The following is a 7,779-nucleotide window of genomic DNA, read 5'->3' as shown; positions in this document are numbered from 1 at the left end:
CTTAAGCTGGCTGCTCTGGGGACAGCAGAGACTAAGTATGACCAGAAAAATTCCTCTAGAATTTTCGAGGACCGTTTAGAGTTTCATGCTTCGAAAGCAAACTCTTTATTTGTTCAGAGCGAAAATACTAAAAGCCCCCAGTAGACAAAATGAGCCTGCCCCTGCCCGCTTTCCTCTTCTGGCACCATCTGTCAGCTCAACGTGTTGGTTGTAGAGTTGGTTCCGTGCTCCAAGAGCAAGACAAGACTGATAACTTGAAGAGAGAGCAGGCCTCTCCTCTGGGGTCTGCAAAGGTCAGCATATCCTTGGCAATCAGCCAACCTGATTCAGTGTCCTCCCGATGATGGGTAAGAGCCAGTGATGAACAGCCCATCAGGAGGCGTGGCAGACCCAAGGGGACTCCAGGGTCTGCCCAAAAGGGGCGACCAGTAGGTGGCCTCCCAGGCAGGCCACATACACAGGGTCAGATTTCCCACCTGCAGTGTCCTCTCCACACCACGCATCAGCCGCCGGATGGGGAGGCATGAATAGTAAAACTGAGTTGCCCTGTAGATAGTGTGGGCAGTGGGGGGAACCAACCAGGACCCCGGCAAAGAAACAGCAAAGAGGTGTTGCTAGGGAACTGTACTCCTCACCAAGTGGACAAGCAGATTTCAGGGAGAGGGGAGGCAGGCCAGAGAGTCAGAACCACGGGGCTTTGCGGGTCTCTAGCTGGAAGGCCAAATCCTCACAGGGGTGAACACAGTGTTAAAAATGGAGGAGGGGAACAAAGCCCGGGGGCACAGAGAAAGCCCCACACCCAGCTGGATGAGGTGGAATGAACGGGCAAAAATGGCCGGGCCTGAAGGAAGCCACCTCCAAGAGCCACATTGGAAGGGAAGCGTGGAGAATGACAGCACATGACTGTTTAGCCCCAGCCCACAGCCCAGCCTTGCTTGCCTTAGGGTCTACAGAGGTTTGCGGGGTTTCGCAACTTAAGGGGAGCAAGTTGCAATTCGCGGTCTCTGAGGCCTGGTAGAGGGAGGATGGCCCAGCAAGGGGCAGAGGGGTTAGGTGACAGCGTGTGCCGGGCTGGAAGAAGGGGCACCTGGGAACCAACCCTGGAGTTCCCAGCACCCGCCCAAGCTTTGCTTGCTTGGCCTTGTCTCCGCACCCGTTTGATGAAGGAGCCTAAGATTACTCCGTCTTTCATTGAGTCCTGGGTAGCTGGAGGGACAGAAAATTCTATGGGTCCTACTGCTCAGGCCTCCCTTTCTCTTTTCCGACATTTTTCTCCTCCTCGGCTGCCTTCGGTGTTCATGTCCATGACTGAACACTATGTCCCCGCGATAAGATGCAGATGGGTGAAAGGAACAGAATAGTCTGCCTTAGAACCAACCCTGTCTCACAAAAGTCATACAACCATGAGTATGTACTGAGCAGTAAACCCCAAGGCCACCGCTAACAACTAGCACAGCGATAAAGAACATTGTTGAACATCTGAAATACGTCAGATGCAGGACAGGATATCGTCCACCCACTGACTCCCTTAATCTTCCCTGCAACCTAAGAGGTCACGACTCTTTTTTTCCTGTCCAACTGATGAGGAAAATGAGCACAGAGCCAATAAGTCACACAGTTACGAAATGTGTAAGCCCGATTTTAAACCCAGAAGGTTAAGCCCACAGGGTTAAACCCATGTGCACAGCTTATACCAAACACTGCCTTCCAGTAGTAACAATGCAGTAAAAGAAAATACTCATGAGATATCCATGTATCACCTAGCTTTTGCTGTGTAACAAGCCATCCCCAAAGCCCAACTTAGCAGCTAAAACAATATTTATCGTTCCTCATGATTCTATGGTGTAAAGTGGGTTGTTTTTCTGGGCCGGGCTGAGTGGTCCAGAATGACCTCAATTTATGGGTGTGGTGTTGGATTGATATTAACTAGGGTGACAGGAGCAAACTCAACACAGGCTAGCCTGTACTCATTCCCATGGCCGAGCCAGGATTCCCCAACGGGAGGGTAAGCCTCAATACACAGAAGTTTGATAAGCCTTTATTTACACCACATCTGCTAATGTCACGTGGCCTAGGTCAGCTTCAAGAGGCGGAGAAAGAGGGGCGCCTGGGTAGCTCAGTCCATTAAGCATCTGACTCTTGATTTCAGCTCAGGTCATGATCTCGCAGTCCTGAGATAAAGCTCTGCATTGGGCTCTGCGCTGGGAAAGGAGTCTTCTTAAGATTCTCTTTCTCTCTCTCTCTCTCAAAAAATAAAAAGAGGTGGAGAAGAGACTCCTCTTCTTGAAGGGAAGATGAGCAAAATCCTATCACGTACAGGTGGCCAGGACAGGGGAAAGTGGGGGCCATTTTTATAGTCCACCACATATACCCAGAACTGAGTCTGTATAGACACACACACACACACACACACAGTGCTCAGGAGTTTAATGTAGTGCTTAGCCTAGTAGACATCCGGACATTTATTTTGATGCCTGCCTCTACTGTAAGATTCAAGTTACATCAGGCAGCCAGACATTTATAAGCCCCAGGATCATATGATCCTTGAGATTACTTACTATGGCAAGATTACTGACTCGTTTATCTTGAACACTCTTCACTAAGGGAACACTAATAAAACTTCCTTTTTTCACTGATGGACCCAAAAGCGATTCCTATATTCGACTACCTATCGGACATCTCATCCTGGCTGGAAAAAGCATCTTAGGTATATATTGCTGTGCTAGTTACTCACTATCTATCCCCCTTTATCCCTAATGAACGGAATCTTGATTTTTGTCTGGGGTGCAGTGCGTTCCCCGCATTGGCTTTCCAGTAGGTTCGGCCGTGAGCACAGTGATAGTCACCCAGACACAGGCAGAGGGTTTTGGGGAAAGCCCGCACTTCCTTGATACGGGCTCTTATTCCCCCCCCCCCCCACACCCCCACTCTCCCCTTCCTGCTTCTTCCTGCCTGCTATGAGGATAAGAAGCTAGAGGTAGAGTGACCACCTATGACCCAAAGCCACAAACATAAGCACAAAGGTGGCAGAGCAGAAAAGTGCCAAGAGTTTAAATGTTTAAAGGCATCCTGGAGCCATCATTCAAGCCCTCGAACCGCGACCTCATCCTTCTTGCTATCCCTAATGAACCCCTTACTTGTTTAAGCCATGTTTATTGCATTTTTTGGCCACTTGCATGGAACTCAACACATCCAGAACCAAATGCACGACTTCCCCCGAGCCTGGTCCTCTACCCCCATCTTCGCACATCTGCAAGTCAGAGATCAAGGGTCATCGTGAGTTCCCCCATCTCCCTCGAGCTCTATGCCGAGACGGGTCGATTGCCTCAGATCTGTCTTTATCTCCACCCCCTCCTCCAAGGGACCACTACCCCCCACCTGTTCCTTTTCTGTCCAGCTGCCAGGGTGTGTGATCTTTTCCATGTACAGATCTTCCTGGGCCCTCCTTCTGTTTAGAGCCCTGCGTCCCCCGCCCCTAGGACAGAAACTAGATGCTTCACCTGATGCACAGCCTGGCAACCCCACACCCCTCTCCACCCCTCTTCCCCCCTTCTGAGCTCCACGCGCTCTCACCTTCTTACAGTTCGGTAGTTCCCAAAATTACCCCACGTTAGGATGACCCCAATATTTGAAATTTAACTAAGTCACAATCTCTAGGGGCGTGGCCCAGGCATTGATATTTTTTGAGGCTCCCCAGGTGATTCCAGGGTGCAGACAAATTTGGGAACGACCGCTTCCTTTTTTAAATGCTGTATGAAGCGGGCTCTGCGCTGACAGCAGTGAGTTCGATATGGAGCTCAAACTCAGGAGCCGTGAGATCATGATCTGAGTCGAAGTTGGATGCTCAACCGACGGAGCCACCCAGGTGCCCTGGAAACTACTGCCTCCTTAATTGTTGGTGCTCCCCCCACCCACCTAGGGACCCACCTGCTTGGACCACTCCACTCACCCAACAAGTTCCCCTCCTCGGCCAACACCTTCCTATCCTTCTCATCCTTCAACTGACACTTCAAATGTCACTGTCTTAGGGAAACCTTTCCAAACCCCCATGCTAGGTCAGGTGCCCCCAGTCCAAACTCAGAGCCCATGACTCAGTCCTCCAGCAAATCGGCCCTTAAACTTTTATTTTGTGCTGATTCATTCAACACCTGTTTCTCCCACCAGGCTCTAAGCTCTCTGAACTCTGGTCCTTTCTGGCTTCACTTGATTTTGTCCCCAGGTTGAGCACACTGTCTGTGCTTAGTAGGTGTGCAACACGTGTTTGTTGAATAAAGGGATGGTGGGTTTCACCTCCACCTTGTAGCGAGAACACTGAGACTCTTAAAACAAACACGCCACTGCTCGAGTGTAACAGAAGAATATTCAAACCCAGATGTTAATACTCTTCTAAAACAGGGATTCGCAGGGGCGCCTGGGTGGCTCAGATGGGTGAGCATCCGACTTCGGCTCAGATCACGATCTCACAGTTCGTGAGTTCAAGCCCTGCATCCGGTTTGCTGCTGTCAGCACAGAGCCCGCTTCGGATCCCTGTCCTCCTCTTTCTCACCCTCCCCCACTCATGCTCTCCCTCTTTCAAAAATAAATAAAAAGATTAAACAAATTTACACCAGGGGTTCACAAACATCTACTACATCTGCATCACCGAGGAGCATCTAATGCCATAGGTTCCGGGGAGGGGCCAAGGATGTGCATTACTGTCAAGATCTAGACGATGCTGATGCTGTAAGTCCGGGACCACACCTGAGGACCACTGCCCAGGCGTTTCCCTTCTAGTACCTCCTGGCCATTGGATGCATGCGGGGCAGGGGAAAGTCAAAGTCAGTTCAAACCCACTTTTCATCTGCCAACGATCTTTCTATTTTTCTTTCCTTTTTCTTTCTTAAGTTTTTATACAAGGGCTATATTTATATAGTTAGAACCCAGTGTTTGTCCCAAGCTGCAGAAGAGCCTCCTTCCTTCCACTGCCCTGCTGACAGAGAGAGCCCAGCTGTGGCAAAGCCCAGTGTCTCCCCAGGGGGCTGGCAAAGCCTCCAAATATATTGACAGCCAAGTGGCAAAGGGGTCTGGCAGGCCGACTTCAATCCCAGCACATGTGACTCAGGTCCAGAAGAGAGAGAAGCATGCAATGCTGCCTGGAGAGAAACAGGCCTCCCCACAGACCTGGAGATTTCCAGAAGATTCCAGGGCCACACTTTCAGACACCCCACCGTCCATTAAAAACCCCCTGCCCCCCATCCTTTCGTCTCCCTTCAGCTTCTATCAACAAAAACCGCTGTGAACAAAGCCGCACGTTATCTGTAACGCACCTTCGGGTGTGTAGAAACAAAACGTACAGATTTTGCATCATTTACAGCTGGTTCTACCCACATAATTAATATTTTCAGCCTGTGAGGTTTGTTTGTATTTTGAACTCCCGATCCACAGATCTGACGCTCATAACTGCCTTCCTTGTCAGGAACAGTGGCCACCAAAAAAAAAAAAAAAAAAAATCATAGCTCCCCTAGTTAATGGTTCATTTGAGAATGGAGATCACCATGTCAAGAGGTATTACAAGTAAAAGCAGTTGCATGGAAAAAATTGAGAACTCTAAAACATTTGGAACAAGAAAATCACTGGGCAGAACTGGGTTGGAGGGTGGGGGCGGGGGATGCCTGGAGTCTTTTTTTTTTTTTTTTTTTTTTTGCAGCTCATTAGGAACCCGAACTAAGACCATGCACGTACCACACCCGCTCACCTTCATTTCACACACTGGAATGTTGGAAGTAATTGTGCTGCGACTGAGGTTTCCCCCAGCACAACTTGAGAAGAAAGCGGGTTGTATCTATTGTTCTGTTAATTAACTGTGTGAACAAGATTGTAGGGAGAAGGGTTTAAAAGCCTCTTAAGAGGGCAAACAGTTTTTAAGTCCCTCTAAGTCCTTTAGGACTTAAACTGACAATGATAAACAATCACTAATTATAGTCATTCTGACCGGTTCTCACCAAGGATCTCTTTATTAGATACCACTTGTTAACCTAGTTCCAACTACAGTGTGTATTTGAGGAAGATTAAGTTCAATTTAATTCAAATCTGCAGGTACCGAGCTTCCTATGATGCGTCAAGTAATGAGACTGTTCTGAAATACGCTGTCGTTCAGATCGGCCCTTCCCGGGTTTCGCCCAAAATGGAAAAGATTTAACTCTTCATGCAAAACCTATTACCAGAGAAATAGAGAACCTTATTATACATTGTATTAAAATTCTACGATGTCCCATAACAGGGACTGAGGTATTATCTTTGTACCCCCGGCACCTAGCGCAATGCGTCTCCCAAAGAAGACCCCAGTGCATGTTAGTAGTCACAGAAACCAAACGACCTCCATGCTGGATCGTTCCAGAAGATGAAAGAAAAGGAATTCGCGTCACCACGTTTTGAAAACAGGACTCGTTCTCTTTCATTGCACATTTTCTGCTGAGCAGACACTGAGTTGGGCTTTTTAGTTGTTTTGTCTCATTCAGGCCTCAGGACAACTTATGAGGAACATTCTCTTAGTTGCCCCCGGTTTACAAATGCAGGGAGAGGCAACAGGCTGTGAAGGGAGGGCGGAAAAAGGGAGCCCAGCTCTGCTCAGCAACATGGCAGTCCCTCCACCCCTGGGCTCCACACCTCCCGTGTGAATGCAGTGTGGACCACCCAGCCTGGGTCCACACAGCTTGGGGCCTGGAGTCTTAGCCGTTCTGACAGTGTGAGAAAGTAAAACACGTCGAGGGGCACCTGGGTGGCTCAGTCGGTTAAGCATCAGACTTCAGCTCAGGTCACGGTCTCAGGGCTCACAAGTTTGAGCCCCGAATCAAGTTCCGCTCTGACAGTGCAGAGCCTGCTTGGGATTCTCTCACTGCCTCTCTCTCTGCCTCTCTCTCTCTCTCTCTCTCAAAGTAAATAAATAAAAACTCAAAAAAAAAAAAAAAGTAAAACACATTGGATGCAGTGCTGTTACCAAGGGTGAGGAAGGAGGAAGGGGCCAGTCAGGGAATGAGGGCCAAGTGGAGGAGAGTTAAGAGCTTTGCATAAAACACACAAAAGAATACCTCGTTTTTCTCTCCTTTGTAGAGTCCAAGCAAGGTGGCCATGCAGAATAACTGCACTGAACGAACCCACATACGTCCCGCTCCCCGCTAAAAACTGGCTATCTTGTCACTGCGATCTTAGAATGTTTATTCTATTTCTTTATTTTGAGAGAGAGAGATAGAGAGCGTGTGGGAAATGGACAGAGAGAGGGAGAGGGAGACACAGAATCCGAAGCAGGCTCCAGGCTCCGAGCGGTCAGCACAGAGCCCGATGCGGGTCTCAAACCCACCAACTGTGAGATCACGACCTGAGCCAAAATCAAGAGCCTGATGTTTAACCGACTGAGCCACCCAGGCACCCCTTGTCACTGTGATCTTTGAAGCAAATGCCTCTGAGTAGGAAATATGACAAGGTTCTCAACATGTTGCAGCAAGGAATATTATTGAGGTCATTTAAATTATTGTTACCTATTTGGAGTCAAATAGGTTTTGAAAGAACAGGAAAATGAAGCCAGATTGCGTGAACATTGTTTCACTGAAAGAAGCTGGGGACAGAACTATAGTTCAAGAAAGGGGGGCTCAGATTTCAGAGGGCAGAAACACCTCTGGGGGTGGACATTCAATTTTTTTTGAGAGAGAGAAAGGAGAGAGAGAGAGAGACAGAGTGAGAGCAGGGTAGGGTCAGAGAGAGAGGGAGACACAGAATCCGAAGTAGGCTCCAGGCTCCGAGCTG

Source organism: Herpailurus yagouaroundi, unplaced genomic scaffold, assembly GCF_014898765.1.
Source record: "Herpailurus yagouaroundi ecotype Mexico unplaced genomic scaffold, PumYag 185, whole genome shotgun sequence".
Lineage (NCBI taxonomy): Eukaryota > Metazoa > Chordata > Mammalia > Carnivora > Felidae > Herpailurus > Herpailurus yagouaroundi.
This window is presented reverse-complemented; position numbering follows the sequence as displayed.